Source organism: Lygodium microphyllum, chromosome 18, assembly GCF_053477565.2.
Source record: "Lygodium microphyllum isolate KBCC chromosome 18, Lygodium_microphyllum_v1.1.10, whole genome shotgun sequence".
Classification (NCBI taxonomy): Eukaryota; Viridiplantae; Streptophyta; class Polypodiopsida; order Schizaeales; family Lygodiaceae; genus Lygodium; species Lygodium microphyllum.
Genome location: NC_141152.1, coordinates 93,632,833 through 93,649,684, shown reverse-complemented (window position 1 = coordinate 93,649,684; position 16,852 = coordinate 93,632,833).

Here is a 16,852-nt window from a genome sequence, read left to right as displayed (position 1 = left end):
TTGGCATTGTATTTTGGTACAATTGAGGTGATTTGGATGGGGGGAAACCTATGCATGGAAGTGCCCATCCAACGATGAAAAATTCATGCACTATGTTAGCATACATATATTTTATCTTTTTAGAGAGTGGTAAACTCTGTATCCACCATATTAGCAACACTTTATATGGTAATATATTATGGTAATTTATCATGGTAGTTTGTAGCTTACACCTCATCATTCCCATCATTGCACATCTTATCATTACCACTAATATAGCTCATCACCCATGCCTTTGCTTCCATGGCTTTTGTTTATGGAGGATATTACTTTTGCCCCCCTTATTGTCATTATCTAGGACCCTTTTAATAAGGCTAAATAAAATAATGTATCCGTTGCCTTTGTAGTCTTGTTAGGTTCTTGGATAGCCAATGAGCACACATGGGCCAATGCCCTGGCTATTTTGGGATGGAACCTTTCAAGTAATGAAAAGAGGGTGGATACATGACTTATGCTCCATCTTGGGCATAGTCCTTTTGGGATTGAGAGGGGTGTTCAACAACTAATTTTAGGATTTTCATTAATCCATCATTAAGTCTCCTTTAACTAACCCTTAATGCATGTTAAAGCTATTCTATTATTATTAAATGGCTTATTTTTTGCAATAGGTTAAGTGCACCCCAAATCTCTATACATAGAGTCTATGTGAGTGCATCCCTTGAGTACACACATTCAACCAGCCATCATTCATCCCTATTGCCCAATATACTATCAACATGCCTTCCTAATAGAAATCTAAGTTTGTGGTGCTTCCTAGAGTGGTGCCTAGTTATCTACATAGTCACATGAGATAGCTAACCTAATTGAGAGAGTCTTCTCAATATAGACATCACCCCTATTACCTCATTGGATTGCATTTCTCTCTTCCTTAGCTAGGTGATTCGATTTCCATAATTGATTAGTTGCCTTTTGACCTTTTTCATCCCACCTAGCTAGTTGAGTTGGTTTAATAGTCTATCCACACAAAAGACTACATTTGCTATAGTTCAATCCATCAAACACTTGTTGATACTCCTAGAATAGTACTTTTGTGTTTCTTTCAAAGGTCATTTACACCTATTATACCTACATTTTACTGCTTGGCAAACTGCATGACTACTATCTAACTTTCCTCCTTCTAATTCCCCCACAAGTGATGTTTCAAGAATGTGGATGCAATCTGCCATTTCTTGGGCATCAAAGCCATCTTCAACATCCTTTGTGAGTTTTGTTTCAAGAACATGGCTATAGCCTTGTTCATTCATGCCATCATCAATATCATAGCTAATATCTTGAATTTGCACATGTACATCCAAATTGGAGTGTTGTAAATTGTTGTAGTTGAGAATGTCATTTTTCAAGGGCCAAATTTCAATTTAATCAAGTATTTCTTTCTATGAAACCTATAGTCAAGGTCCTAAATTCAATGTTAGGTAGTTCACCTTACTTGCATGTGTGGAGAAGCTTTGGCTTGCCAAGGGTTCCTCTGCTTGCAAAAATTGGCCTTGAAGTGCTTACAAACAAATACATTTAATGGTTGGATCTTGTGAGATGTCTATGAGGGTAGTGTGATGATGTCTATGCCCCACTTTTGAGCTTTTTTGTACCATCTAAAGGGATGTGTGGGTTCTGTGGCAATCAACAACCAGTAAGTGTTAGGATGGAGGGTCAGACAACACTAGGTTTGAAATGTTCTAGCCATGTCTCAAATGGTTGCATAGTCATTCATGCTTTGTTTTGCATTGACATATAACTCCATCTTCACATTCCATCAAGTAATTTTGTGTGGTTCTGGAAGGGATTTTCTAGCAACATTGACACAATAAAGATTGATCTAGGCATGGTTGTTTCGCATTGACATATAACTCCATCTTCACATTCCATCAAGTAATTTTGTGTGGTTTTGGAAGGGATTTTCTAGCAACATTGACACAATAAAGAATGATCTAGGCATGGTTGTTTGGCATTATGCCATACACAACTTTTGAACCTTTCAACCCAACACTTGCATGCCTTTGTTGTGTTGCCTTATACTCTTGTTTCATTTGCATTTCAAATGTTTTCTAGAGGGTAATTATGTAGATTGTACATGGTTTGCAAGTTATCATTGAATGTCTTTACCACTTCTAGATCAAGACTAATTACCCTTTCCTTCTCTAGGTTTTTGATTACTCAAAATATAAGTTGTGGGGGTCTTCACTTCTTCTTTTGCTAATCCTTGTGTGTCTAGTCGTCACAGTGGTAGGAAGAAATAGGATATTTTCTTCCCAAACACAAGGGAATGCACTAGTCTTCGAGGATATCTTGTTGTAGGGGAAAGGTACAAGTAATCTTACTCGAACACAATGTAAACAAAGATGGTGTTAAAGGGGTGATATAATAGTGAAAACATAGGGATACATTGATAGCTATGCATAACATCACATTAAGTTAAAAACTCACAATGTAATAGGAATTGTACATTTAAATAGAGATAGGATAGTAAGCAAAATGAAGGGATGCCTTAGAGATAGGTCTTGCACATCACAAAGAGTTGGAACTATGGCATACATGGGTACGATAGGTATGAGCTATTTGGAAAAAGAAGTTGGAGAGATTTTGCTATACAGAGATCAAACTACATTGTAAAGGTTTGTTCATAATAAGTTTAAGTTGAAGGAGAAGAGTGCATCTTTGTGCTCATTTGAAAAAAAAAAGATGATTTAACATGAGAATCAATGTAGGATTTCAAATTGATATTTTATTTTTTAAATAATACTTGAAATAATGAAGCCTTTTGACATGTGGCTTCTCTATTTGTGGCAGGACAAGATTTGAGAAAGGATAGAAAAATTATTGTTTTTTGTTGGATTTGGGTAGGAGAAGGAAAAATTTGTACTCGATTTTTTGGCCCTCCGAGGACCAGAGAAAGGATGGGTAGTTAGGTGCTTTGTGATAGGGGATAGACAAGAAGGAGGGCAGATTTGTGAGTGATGGGATGCTTGTATTTTATAAGTTTTATAAAAATTAAGTGCCTAGATTTGTGACAATAGTTCAACCAAATCTAAGCACAAGTCTTGTGACTATTTTAGTCACACTTCTTTTTAAAACTAGTTTTGGGTTTGTCTTGAAAGAGCCTTTGTTTGACCTAAAGTGTTGTCACTAAAGAGGGGCTACTAGTTTTTTAGCTCCCTTACGTTACCTCATTCCGTGTGAGCCACAAGGACAATCAACTTGAAAAGGGTTCTAATAGGCATGAAGGGCTACTATGTGGCACATTTGCAAGACAATGGGGGTGCCTATAGAACCACAATGGGATGTTGCACAAAAGAAGATAAAGAATAGAAATAAAGTTAAAGCTAAATACAAGGTACTTCACATACCCCCCCCCCTCTCTCTCTCTCTCTCTCTCTCTCTCTCTCTCTCTCTCTCTCTCTCTCTCTCTCTCTCTCTCTCTCTCTCTCTCTCTCTCTCTCTCTCTCTCTCTCTCTCTCTCTCTCTCTCTCTCTCTCTCTCTCTCTCTCTCTCTCTCTCTCTCTCTCTCATCGTTTCTTATCCGTCCTCCCAAGTCCACCCACCTACTTCCCCATCTTGCCCCATTCCCACACCTCCTCTTACTCTCTCTTAGTCTTTGCTCCCTATCCCTTTATCCTCTCTATGTTTCTCATTGCTCCCTCTTTTCCCTATCTCTCTCTTTGTTCCTCTCTCGATTAAATGGTGCTATGATCCACTATAGAATGACCCCTTGGTTCAAGTATTGTGAGAGCATTCTTTGAATTATTAAGAGGTTGAGCAAAAGAGAGGATTAATTTTTAACATGTATTTATGAATTCATTTTATCACAAAGTCCTAATGCATTTTTCTTGTTTCTCCATGACAAGTGATTAGGGAAAATCCATCATGCATTTTTGCACATTTCTATTAAATACCATCGCTACTCCAATGCTCTAGGATATACCTTTAAAAAAGTCTATTGAATGGGTTAAACTACCTATGAGGAGTCATTGTGCTTCGAGTGGCATGTGAACTATGCTCATGTGATCAATGGGCTTATTTAGCTTCATGCTATGATTCAACATTTTCATTATAGTTCACCTCTAACATGGTAGTGACTACACATAAGAATGATGGGAGGAGTGCATGTAAATACAATTTATCACCATATTTTTTGTAATGTGCATTGTAACTCACTAAGCATTCAAAAAAGAAATTAGCATTGAATGTATGCATTGTGAATTAGTAAGCATTGGAGAAATAGAAGAGCTTGGACTTATCATCACGTTCTCACACACACAGAGCATGCAATCTCTTTTTTCTTTGCATATTAACATGCATATGCATATATTATACATTAATTATAATGAATAAATAATACTTTAATTTATATATTAATATAAAATAAATATACATATTTATTGTATAAATATATTAAGCATATAAGTATATAAATGCTTGTTTATACACTTATTAATATATATTGATAGTAAAAGTATTATTAATGTATAAATATATGGAAACACTGATTAAATGCTCTCTCTCTCTCTCTCTCTCTCTCTCTCTCTCTCTCTCTCTCTCTCTCTCTCTCTCTCTCTCTCTCTCTCTCTCTCTCTCTCTCTCTCTCTCTCTCTCTCTCTCTCTCTCTCTCTCTCTCTCTCTCTCTCTCTCTCTCTCTCTCTCTCTCTCTCTCTCTCGTGAGCTAGATGAGGGACACAATCGAATGGGTCCATGGGGGCCATGTGACAAACTTGGGCAGCTTTGGGGTGGTCAAGAAATTCCAACACATGGCCCCCAATAAAAGCTTTCACATGTGTGTGTAAAATTGTGAAGCTCATGTGGCTACACCTCACTCGCTTCACAGAATTGTTGAGTGAATGAAGCAAGTTTTCCATCTTTTCAAAGGTGCATTGCATGCTTAAATACATGAACTTGAACATTCAATATTTCCAAAAAAAGCAAGGCACAAGTTTGTAAGATCAGCAATAGTACACTGCTCAATAGAAACATTATGGATGCTCTCTCAAAACATAGTGCAAATAGCACATTGTAAACCAATGAAAGGCATGTGCATTGGCAAACATAGATGGGTCAAACTATTTAAAGCTAAAAGTTCATTTTAACAATGCTATCATAAGTAGAATGCATTAGAGCTCAAAGAAACAATAACATAATACATACTTAAAAAGAGAAAACGACTCAAAAAAGTTTTACCCCCATTGAAACACATTGTTATTAAGCATAGGAGCATTCATGACATTGTGAAGTGGTGATGCCTGCAAGTTTATTTGACATAGATGTTTAGAATCATCGATCTATCTAAACTTCATTTTTCCTAAAACAAGCACGTAAATTACTTTTCATTAGGAGAATTGTATCAAAGAGGAAATGAAGTGAAACTGAAAATATAGTTATAGTCACCTGAATCAGAAGAAGGTGTGCGTACCTCTATTCCATTGCATATAATAATACCAAGGTGCGATTGATATACCCCAACCAAGCATGAAAGTGTAGACATATGAAGAAGCCAATGAAAAATGAGAGATTTAGAATACACAAAGAAGTGCAAAATTGAGCAAGAGAGATCAATTTTTTGGAAGTAGACCCTATTTATATACATATATGAAAACATCGAATTTATCACAAGAAAAGTTAGACAAAAATTCATATAGTACAATGCACCAATGAAAATAACCACTTTCTAGTAAAACATGTGATAACCTTAAATTTGGACACTATTTGGTAAAAGTAATAATAAAACACACACACACACACAATGACAAAACTTACTTCCACAATTTAAATGACACCAATATTGTTGCCAAACTAAAAATATTCTTTTGATTAGTTGATTTGTATAAGAAAACAAAAATTACAAATCCATATTCTAAGAAGCCTATGCAATGGTGCAAGTGGAATCATACACCAAACCATTCATGTTAATAATCCAATGAACTTATTAATAAATATTATAAGAGATGACACTTTCTTCTAAAAAAATAATATTGGTCTACATATCTTGAATAGCTCTACAAACAACAATATAAAGAGGGTCACAATGAAACTCCAAAGGGCAAGCAAATGAAAATACAATAGAGAAAGATTCATAAGTGTTTATGTAGAGCCAATCCCATGCCTCAATGATTCAATTCGAGACATCAACTCATTTGTGTCAGTAGCGCATTAAATCTAGTAATCTACATTGAAGCCACTTCATTTTTCAAAGTCAACACTTGCTCCATAGATTCTCCATTGGGTAATGTATTCATCCCACTCTGTAATCCCCTTGAATCATGGCTATCTCTCTTCAACCAACTATTTGCGAATCTCCTTGTTTCATACACTCCCTCCAATGTACCTTTCAATTCATAGCATAACTCACTAATAGCATTGTGGAGGCAAAGATGTGCACTTCTCATATATTGCAGAACATCAATGCAGGCATGCAAACTACATTTCTATTTCCTTAGAGAAAGATTGGGTGGCTTGGTCAACATCAATGATCAATTTTTCAACTTTAGCTTCAATTTTTCAAGAACTCCAAGATGAAGACTACTTATCATCTCCATAGTTCTTTTACACTTGGAGACACAAGGATATTTTTCTCACCCTACCTCATTTGCAAGGCTCACATTGTGTCAGCTCCTCTTCCATCCCCACAGAGACTTGGACCCAAGGAATGGGTAGATGCACATTTTTGAAAACATCTATGGACAATATATCACATCCTTACATTGAGAAGGAAAGATGAGATTTGAGCATAAAAAAGGTTCAAGAAATGCAAACAAAGAAGGAAGTAGAATATACCTGATTGAACATCACTAAGAAGATAAGTGATGTTGAGATGTTCTTTTCCCACCATCTTTGACATTGCACACATCCATTGAATTCGAATACGTCGCAAGCATTAGTTTTGAAATTGCAACATGCATAATAGGGATAAAGTCTCTCCATTGCTCTGCCCCCCCCAATGAGCATGTGTCATGTGTGTAGGGACACAAGGAAGAGAGAGAGAGAAATATTAAAAATTAGTTTTAATTATTCCAAAAATTTGTCGAGACATCATGTAGGAAATGGGGGTACAATTTGGAGATTCAAACATTACATTTGGTTTTTTGTGCTTGATCAATATAGAGATGTACACAAGCATTAGCATGCTAGTGTTTAACACATCAGATACAACATCCCAAGTATAGCACCATATACAAACTGATAGGAACTTTGATACATGTTATGTTGGGAGTTATATACAAAGGAGAATAGGTTTGTTCACTAGCTATTTAAGCAGCTCAATCATGAAGGTACTTAGAACACATTAATTCACAGGCTTACAAGCATATGTATGCACAACCAAACACCCCCCCACCCAACAACACACATAGGTCAAGCACCTTGGACCTAGACATGCATATCTAAATGCCCTTAGATCCACACTTACACATCCATGCAAAAACAACAAAACTAACATGCATATATCATAAACATCTAGACATGTATAAAATTTAAATGTTGAAAACCCATTCTCACATGCATCGTTCCGAATGCATTACACATTGATGGTGAGAACAAATAAGGAGTTAAGACCTCATTAAGACTACCATAGATACATAGTCATTAGAATGCGAAAGTAAAAATGAGATGTGAAAATTTGAGTATGATAATAAAAATTAGTAAACAAATTGAATGAAAATAGGGGTGTACAAGAAGGTGAATAAGAATACAATAAGAAAAATTAGTAAATGAATTGAATGAGCAAGAGGGTGAACAAAAAGTAGTTGCTTAGGTCTTGATTGTAAGCTAATGAAGTTTTTGATGTTATGCCTCGATCGCTTTTATCTATATGGTGATGTACATTTTTACTTTAATATAATCTAGGATTACCAAAAAAAAGAGAGTATCAAATGATTGATACCATGTGGAGAAATATGGTTGGTTAGAAAATTATGCAAGAGAGGAGGTGAACAAAGCATGCCAAACAAGGAGCATGAAGTGCCTGTTTTGTGCCTATACGACAAGAGAAGTATATGGCAAGACCAATACAAGGAAACATAATGAATAATAAGCATTGCACAAAATAACAAAGATGACATTTATATGTGACATAATTCAATGGTAGCCCTAACATAGAAAAAGATGATTGTAATCATTCTATGCAATATTTAACCAAATAATACAAAACTCAAGATAAACCACATAAAAAGGAGCTAAAGATCTTAAAAATGCTAATTTACCTCAAACTCACTAACTATTTAGTACAAGATTTTGAAAACATTCTTTGTTAACCTTAATAACTTTGTCTCATTTAAGGTCATCTTTAGCCTGTATCTTCCTTTTGGCATGAGGAAGGATAGTTTTCAGTTGCTATTTTCTTTTTTATCTAAAGTATAATTAGTGGGGCATCTCCCCCTCCCTCCCTCCCCCCTCTCTCTCTCTCTCATGACACAAGAAAGCTAGTCAATTGAAGAATAAAAATCTAGTGGTATGTAACCTCGATGAGTGCATCTAAAAAATGAAAGTGTAGCACGTGTGATCAATAGAAGGGTTATTTTATTAGACAAAATCTAGATAACTATATAATATTAGATTTATAAAATAGACTTTTCAATTTAAAAAAAATATCAATCTCTTAAGAAAAATGGGTCATATTATTACCTTTTAACATATAACTAAAGGATTCATTAAATATTCTTTGAATGAATATGATATGGATGGATCCCTATGTTTGTACCCCTCAAGATCTAAGTTTTATTTCTAAAAATCATTTCAAACACAATTCGTCAAAATCCTTATGTTAAAGGTTTGATGAGCCTCATGCATTATTGATTAGAATCCTTAGGGTTTGATAAGCCCCTACTTCTTCATACTTTATAGAGATAGGTAATGGTAACCATAAAGTGGTGACTAGCTATAATGTCCTTGTCATAGGTAGATGCCTTTCCGCTACCTAAAGAAACATGAATCATGGTCATACTTTAACAATGACATAAATGGAAAAGACTTTTGATCCACACAAATTTATAGGTAATAACTTGGAATGAGAAAAACAAGAAACACATGCTTAAAACTACCATAATAAATGTTGTTACTTTTGACTTCTAGTCTTTATAGAACATATTCTTACTAAAGCCTATACAAAAGATAAAGAGAGGAAAACTCTAAAGATGAGGTAAATTAATTTCCTTGAACAACTTTAGACTATGCCAACTTTACAATAGTAAATGTCTCCATTTGAGGTTGTGTGTTTCTTAACAACACTAGATTGAGAAAAGTACCTCTTTGATGCTTCATTGTTCTTGGCAATAAGGGATTGAAAAAGTGACATGCTAGTTCAAGCATTGGGTTTCTATAATGTACTCATGAAGCAAGTTTAAATTGATTCACCTTTGCAATAGTAAAAGTCCCTATGTAAGGTTCTATGTTTTTTGGCAACATGGGATCAAGAAAATTAGCTATACAGTTGAAAAGAAACACTCATGATTTGGCATATTTAGTTTAGATGTGTAAAGTGCAGTGTCTTATTTGTGAATTGCGAGGGGAGGGGGAACATGCAGGTATATCATGTGGGTTCAATAAGCTTCTTGTCCTAATTGCTATTGAGGAATGGCATAATCAATCCTTACATTTTCCATGGAAAGGGAAGGAACCTAACCATATTCTTCACCCAAGCTTTGTGCCTTGTATGCATATCATTACAACATAAGTATCACATATTAGTAATGTTTACTTGAAGATGTATGCTTGTCTCCATATTGTAGCATGCTACTTACATCTTCTCCCATCTCTTCTTTTGTATACATGTTGTATAAAAGAGTTAATCACAAAGATCATTTTCTCACCTTGAAAACATAATTGTCAAATGTGAGCACTAATAATATTTTCAATATGCAACAATTGAGAATACTTGTCAAAACATGCATTTATTGAAACTTTTTGTTTAAGAGTCATGTGAGTCAAAATTTTCATTAAGATTACCATAGATTTTTACCCTAGTGTTTACTGTGAGTAAATGTAAGGAGAAAGCCCGACTTAAGCAACTTATCCTCAAGATCCAACCCTATCAATTGATAGCAGGCCAGCTATATAGGATGGGGCAAGATGGATTGTTGCGTAGATGCATATGCGAGCATGAGATGCACAATGCACTCTTAGAGCCGCACAACGGAATTACTGGAGGACACTTTAGTAGAGATACGATAGCCCGCAAGGTGCTGCAGTCTCAAAACTGTGGTGGCCCACACTTTTTCGCGATGCGGCATGATTCGTTAAGCACTGTGATGAGTGTCAACTGACAAAGGTCCCAATTCGCAAGGATCAAATGGAGCTAACCTTGATAATTGCACGACAACCCTTCGAAGAATGGGAAATCGACTTCATAGGACCCATTAGTCCTGCGACACAATACTTGTAAGCCAAGTACATCATTGTAGCCACTGACTATCTAACGAAATGGGTAGAAGCAAGAGCTACGAGAAAGAATTGTGCTAGAACAACTTCCAAGTTCCTTTCAGAGTAGGTAATCTCACGATTCGGCTGCCCCATCGAACTGGTTAGTGACCAGGACACACACTTCATTAATGAAGTGATTGCGCATCTTCTATCCACCTTTCTAATTATCCATCAAAAATTCTCACCATACTACCCTCACGCAAACGGCCAGGCAGAATCCACAAATAAAATTCTAGTGAATGTCCTGACCAAGGTAGTTGGAGGGGAGCTTCGAGCTCTATCCCGAGACCTACGGACCACTTATTGCTCAAGTGTTTCGAACCGAGCGGCCATGGCTACCTCTCACATAGCCGATGTGCAATGCCTACCTTACGAGTGTAGTGAGCTTACCTTGTTGCTCAATCGAGTACCCTCCTCTTCCTTGCACACCGGTAGCTCCATGATCCTTGAGGCAAGCTCAAGCAACCTCAATCCCTCTCCCAAGAGCTTCATCCTCCATAGCCACGCGTGAGACAAGAGAAGAGAAGAGAGGAAGGGAAGATGAAGAGAGAAGATGGAGAGCTTCTTCTCCAAGGTCCCTCACTCTCACACAATCTCTCCCTCACTCCCTCACACTCTCTCAATCCCTCTCTCAAGCACAAGCAAGGAGGCAAGAAACAAGAGAAGAAGAAGAAGAAGAAGAAGAAGAAGAAGAAGAAGAAGCTTTGGCCACACACAAGAATGAGCTTCTCATTCACTTTTCAACTTTATATACATGCCCTACGTTTCATGGGTGGTCATCCCTTTTTTTTTCATGGCCATCCATTAACCTAGGCCCATTTCTCATTTCCAACCGTTCTAGTCTATCCTATTCCCAACTAATGCATACAATTTGCACGAGAGTGAGCCTGGCGCTCTCTTACAAGGATTTGGGAGCATTTTCACACTTAATGGTGCGCTTTTTACTCTTTTACTCTCCTTGGGTGACTCTAAGACTTCCTGAGGGTCGTGCCCATGCTTTTAATTTTTTCCAGGGTCTGGTTACCGGTTAAGGCGCCTTTTTCTTCTTTTTGTCCTGTGCCTGCGCCTTTTGCTATTTCCTTTTTTCCATTTCCCGCTCCTCTGTGCTGCGGTAAATATTACCCCCCTCCTAGCCAAGTGCCAGTCCCATGGCACTGTGGTGGGAGGGAGTGGGATGGATGATGCTATTGCGAGGTGGAACTGGTGGGTAGATGACGCTGATGCTTGTGAATGAAGTGATGGAGTTTGATGACAATGACCAAGAGAGATTTTGGCGTGCTTTAGGCTCCATGAAGATACTCGGCAACTTTCACACTGTTGTGGCGCCCCTTTAGGTAGCCGGTTGTCCTTTGAGTATCTGAAACACTTGAAGCAATAAGTAATCCCTTAGGAGGATGGTATTGGAGGGATTTATTCTGGGGAAACCCCTCGAACGCTGTTTGCCTTGAAAATCCGTGGGGCTGTGGTTGAAGATCCTTGTCTTTGAGTAGAAGGTCTTCAGTTTTGAGTTGAAGGTCTTCAGGCTTGTGGAATCAATAAGCGATCTGTAGATCTTCAGGCGTTGGGCAGGGATCATTAGACGATGAGGTTCCAAGATCTATGCCAATGGCAGATCCATCACTGGGGTTTCTCTCTACTTGATTTGGTTCAGTCATGGCAATCATCATTAGACGGATGGTTGGCAACGTGAAGTCTGTTGAGCCCTTTAGACCTTCGCAGTGAAGCTTCAAAATTGTGGGAATGGAGTCATGTCCGACTCATGGAAAAATTCCTTGTCATTGGAGGATGTAGTGGATGATCTTCTTTAGCCAAGCAGCTAGTTCTAGAAACACGAACATAACCCGCAAGAAAAGTTGTGCACTTCCTAGGGGGTGTGTCTGTCTCACTGTGTAGTGCATGGTGCCTGTGCCAGTGGAACTGGGAGATGGATAATGATTTATTTTAAGAGCGCCACCCATGCAAATTGTAAAGGCAGATGGGCACTAGAAAGGAAGCTAGGAATATAGGAGGTCAATGGGAAAAAAGGCCTAGGCCATGGCCATGTAAAAAAGGGAATAAGGGGATGACCGCCCAAAAGGGATTTAGGGCTTTGTATATAAAGTTCAACAAGTGAATGAGAGCTTATTCCTTGGTGTGTGGCAAAGTGGACTCTTCTTATTCTCTCCTTCTCTTCTCTTGCTTGCTTGTGAGTGCTTGAGGGAGGGAGTGTGAGGGAGTGAGTGAGTGAGCTTGTGAGAGTGAGGGATCTTGGAGGTGAAGCTCTCCACCTTCTCCTCTCGTCTTCTTCTCTTCTCTTTTCTTCTCTTGTCTCGTGTTTGGCTATGGAGGATGGAGCTTGGAGAAAGATGCTTGAGGATGCTTGATCTTGTACCAAGAATCATGGAGCTATCGGAGTGCTTGAGAGAGGAAGCAACTCAATCGGGCATCAAGGTAAGCTCACTACACTCGTAGAGAGGGATAGCATGTCAGCTATGTGAGAGGTAGCCATTAGTGCTTGCTTGAAACACTTGAACAACAAGCAGTTCATGGGTCATGGTGGTGCCTCTACGTTTTGGTTCCGTTGGCGGGACTTACGGATTCAATCTTGAGCACTTGCATGCTTCAAATCGAGCATCGAAGTAAGGGTTGCATCCCCAAACTGGGAGCTTGAGGTAGATAGGAGGTTTTGGGTCTTTAATTTTTGTTGCAATTAGAGTAGGTTAAGGTTAGAAATTTGGTTAGAAAAGTGTAGGGTTTGTTGCTATAAAACATGCCTAACAGGACACAGATTTGTGAAAAACGGGAGGAAGGAGAGCTGAAGGGGTTGAGACCAACAAGCAAGGGGGCAGGAGGGGTTTAATAGCTAGGATACCAAGGCAAAGCTCATATGAAACCTTGGTTGCCTCTGGGAGAGAGGGAGAGGGCTTCATTGCGTGGATTTGCTTCAATTTTATCATTGATGAGTTCATTGTCCACTTCAGGTATTCCCACACCTTCTTCTACATGTGTAGTTAAGATTTGGAGGTGCTTGAGTAGTGCAAACACTTTGATCACTTAGCGCGGTGAATTTTGTGTTAGCTCGATGAAAACGCATTGCGTTTGGCCTGTCTGAGTGACGGTGATTTAGGGCTGATTCTCAGAATCGGCCCTCGGCTCATCTTGTATTCAAATGGGCCATTTGGCCCACTTGACTCGAACACTGACCGCTCGGCCCGTCTGAGTCAACATTTCAGACCAACTTGATATTCGGCCAGCTCTACAAGGCCTAGCTGTGTACAACCAGGGTCAGCAAACTAGCAACTTATGCGAGAGTTTAGAAATGTGAGAGATCTAGAGGGTGCTAGCCCTAGCAGGCAGGAATCGACGGTTAGAGAGTGAGAGAGTACTAGAAGGAGATCTCACACTGAGCGATCTCCTGACAAAGCAGTTGCTAGATAACATGGCTACAAAACAAAGCACTACAGCATTGGCAACATTGCTGCTGATAGGGTTAGGAGTCAACCAAGGCTCTAAGAGCCAATAAAAAATTCATGTGGTAGCAACACAACAGGACAAATACAAAGTTATCGACAACCCATACAGCTTCATGGAGCAGTTTGAGTAGTTCTGCGAAGCAAAAGGCCTCATTGATCCTACTCAACGCTCCCAAACCTTTGGATTGTGCTTAGGCAACAAGGGTTGGACCTGATACACAAGTCTAGATGATGCAGAGTGTGCTGATTTCAATGGCTTGAAAAATCTCTTCATTAAGAGATTTTCCGAACCTGGATACTCCGATAACCTCTTAGTGTGACTTATGAATGTCAAGTAGAAAGAGAGACACAATATTTGAGATTATGTGACCCACGTGAGGAGCCTCTTCAAGAGAATTCCCATGGGTGAGAGGCTAACCCAAAGGGTAGTATCTAGAGCATTCATCAACGTAATACGAAGCGAAGAGCTCTACAAAGCCTTGGCCAACAACTCAAGCTTACAATGAGATGCATTAGAAAGGGTCTTTGAAAAAGCTATTAGAGTGGATAACCAATTCAAGGAAAGAGGCTCCAGAGGCTTAAATCAAGAAGAGTCCAGTGCCAGGAGTTTTGAGAGAACCTCAACACCAAGTGAAAGAGTAGACCCAAGCATGTTGGATAAAGGGAAGGGTATTGATTCGAGACAAGAGCTAGCAAAGATCTGGATGGGCATATCCAAACTACAAGAAATGATGAGATGGCCAACACGCTCACATGTTCAATGTGTGCATTGTGGTGGAAACCACTTGTCAATTGAGTGTCAGGATCCTAGGTCACAACCTTGTGCTAATTGTGGTAGGTTCGACCATGACACCATGCATTGTCAATTACCTCGGAGGATCCCATACTTGCAGCCTTACAATCAACCCTACCTTGCAAATAGGCCACCGAACCTCTTCAGAAGGGGAGCCCCATCAGCTCTCCGGACACCTAATGACGCTAAACCGACCATCCCTAGAGTGGAAATAAATCCTACAGACATCCCTAGACTATCGAAACCCTACATGACCCACCCACCGAGTGATACTCCAATCCACTATGTGGATGAGCCTAGCGGCGATGACGAGTCTTACGTAAACCCATATGTGTCATACGATGAGGAAGGAAATGCTATCCTCATGGACTATCGGTGATGGCGTTAGGTAGAGGGAGAGGCAAAGGCCTAGGAGGGTGAGCCCAAGAAGCGATCATAGGACTTGCGATCACCCTGGACATATTTCTTCATGCTGCCCCAAGAGGGAGCAAGGAAATAGAGATAAGGATGACTTGAGATGCGTTGAGTGTGAAATCACTCATCTCTTTGTTGATTTCCCTAAACAAAGGCTATCCTCTAGTTTGGCAACCAAGCCATTAGTTCCATTGGGCTTGTTTGGTGTTGAGACACGCGACTGGGAGGCCACACCTATCCCATTGCACGTCATGACCCGAGTAAAAATGAAGTAGGCCGGCATATCATTGTCAAGACCTAGCAACCTTGACGCAACCTTAGTTGGAAAGAAGAGCCGACGGAGGAAGAAAAGACCAGATGCCAAGGTCACCCTCAAAACAGAAGGTGCCATAGCAACGCCGGTTGGAAGGAAAGTCATTGACTCAGAGGAAGAAATGTTTTCTCCACGGATAGTTGAAAAGGGAAGTGCTAAGGTCGCCAATCCAAAGTGCCAACTCGAACCCATCAAGAAGGTGAAGGAATGGGTGAAGGAGGCCCACGAACACCTAAAGGACGTTGAACCTATAATAGAGGACGAGATCGGTGATCTCTCAAGCATAAGCACGCCAATCTCTCCTTCTCCCCCACGACCAAGATCAAGGGAGGTGATGGCACCACAAGCTGGGCCACCCAAACAAAGTCTAAATGCTTTGGGACACCAAGCCACTCAAGGCCATTGGCCAAGAACCGTGGAGTTAGAAGAGGGGAAAGTGGCTAGCAACCTCCTCAATACACTGGTGACCACCCCTATAACTCTAAGCTTAGGTGACCTGCTTAGGTAGCACCCAATGCTATGGCTGGAGTTGAAGCAATGGGTTGAAGAACCAAATGAGCCAATTACCACGGACTTGCATGAGCATTATGTAGAAACTCAAATACCGAGTCTAACACTACACTCCATGCCTAGATCCCTGCACATCAATGCCTTTTGGGAAGGCACAGAAATGCATGCAATCGTGCCAGTGCTAGCTTTGGGGGATGTCACAAGAAAGGGAATTGTGGACACAGAGGCAGGAGTGAGTGTGCTAAGCCATGAAGTGCTCCAAACTTCGGGTAACCCACCAGTCAAGACTGCTAGGCTTAATGTCACACTGGCAAATGGAATGAAGGTGAAGCCATCAAGAGTGTTGAAGAATTGGCCAGTAAAGATCGTAAAGATCCAATTCTCTGTTGACTTCATAGTCATGAAGAGAGTGGACTATGACATCTTGCTAGGTTGACTCTAGATACGCAATGCAAGAGTTATAAAAGACTGGGGCAATGGTCTTTAACAGAAGCTGTGAGAGTGGAGATGGACACTTGGAAGACCACACCAATCAACCTAGACGCCATCTCCACCATGTTGAAGGGCGATGGAAAGAATAGGGGATCCTATGGAGCTCTTACCAAGTATATCATGTGCCCTAAGGATGAGCAAGACTTGATGCATGTTATTGCTACCATCGACCTATCGTTCTCAGATACTGAGGGGTACGAACAAGCCATCAAGGCAACTCACAAACTCAAGGACACACTTTCGGTGCTGGTTTGCATGATGATTGGAAGCCTACGTGAAGACCCAACCTTGTTGCATTCCAAGTCCCAAACAATAGATGAGAGCTCCAAGAGATCCTAGGGTACTTGACCAAAAAGTTAGCAAACAATCCAGCAACTAATCTTAAGCCATTCCAAGACCTCTTAAACGAGCCTGAATGGCGATGGTCCAAGGTATATGATT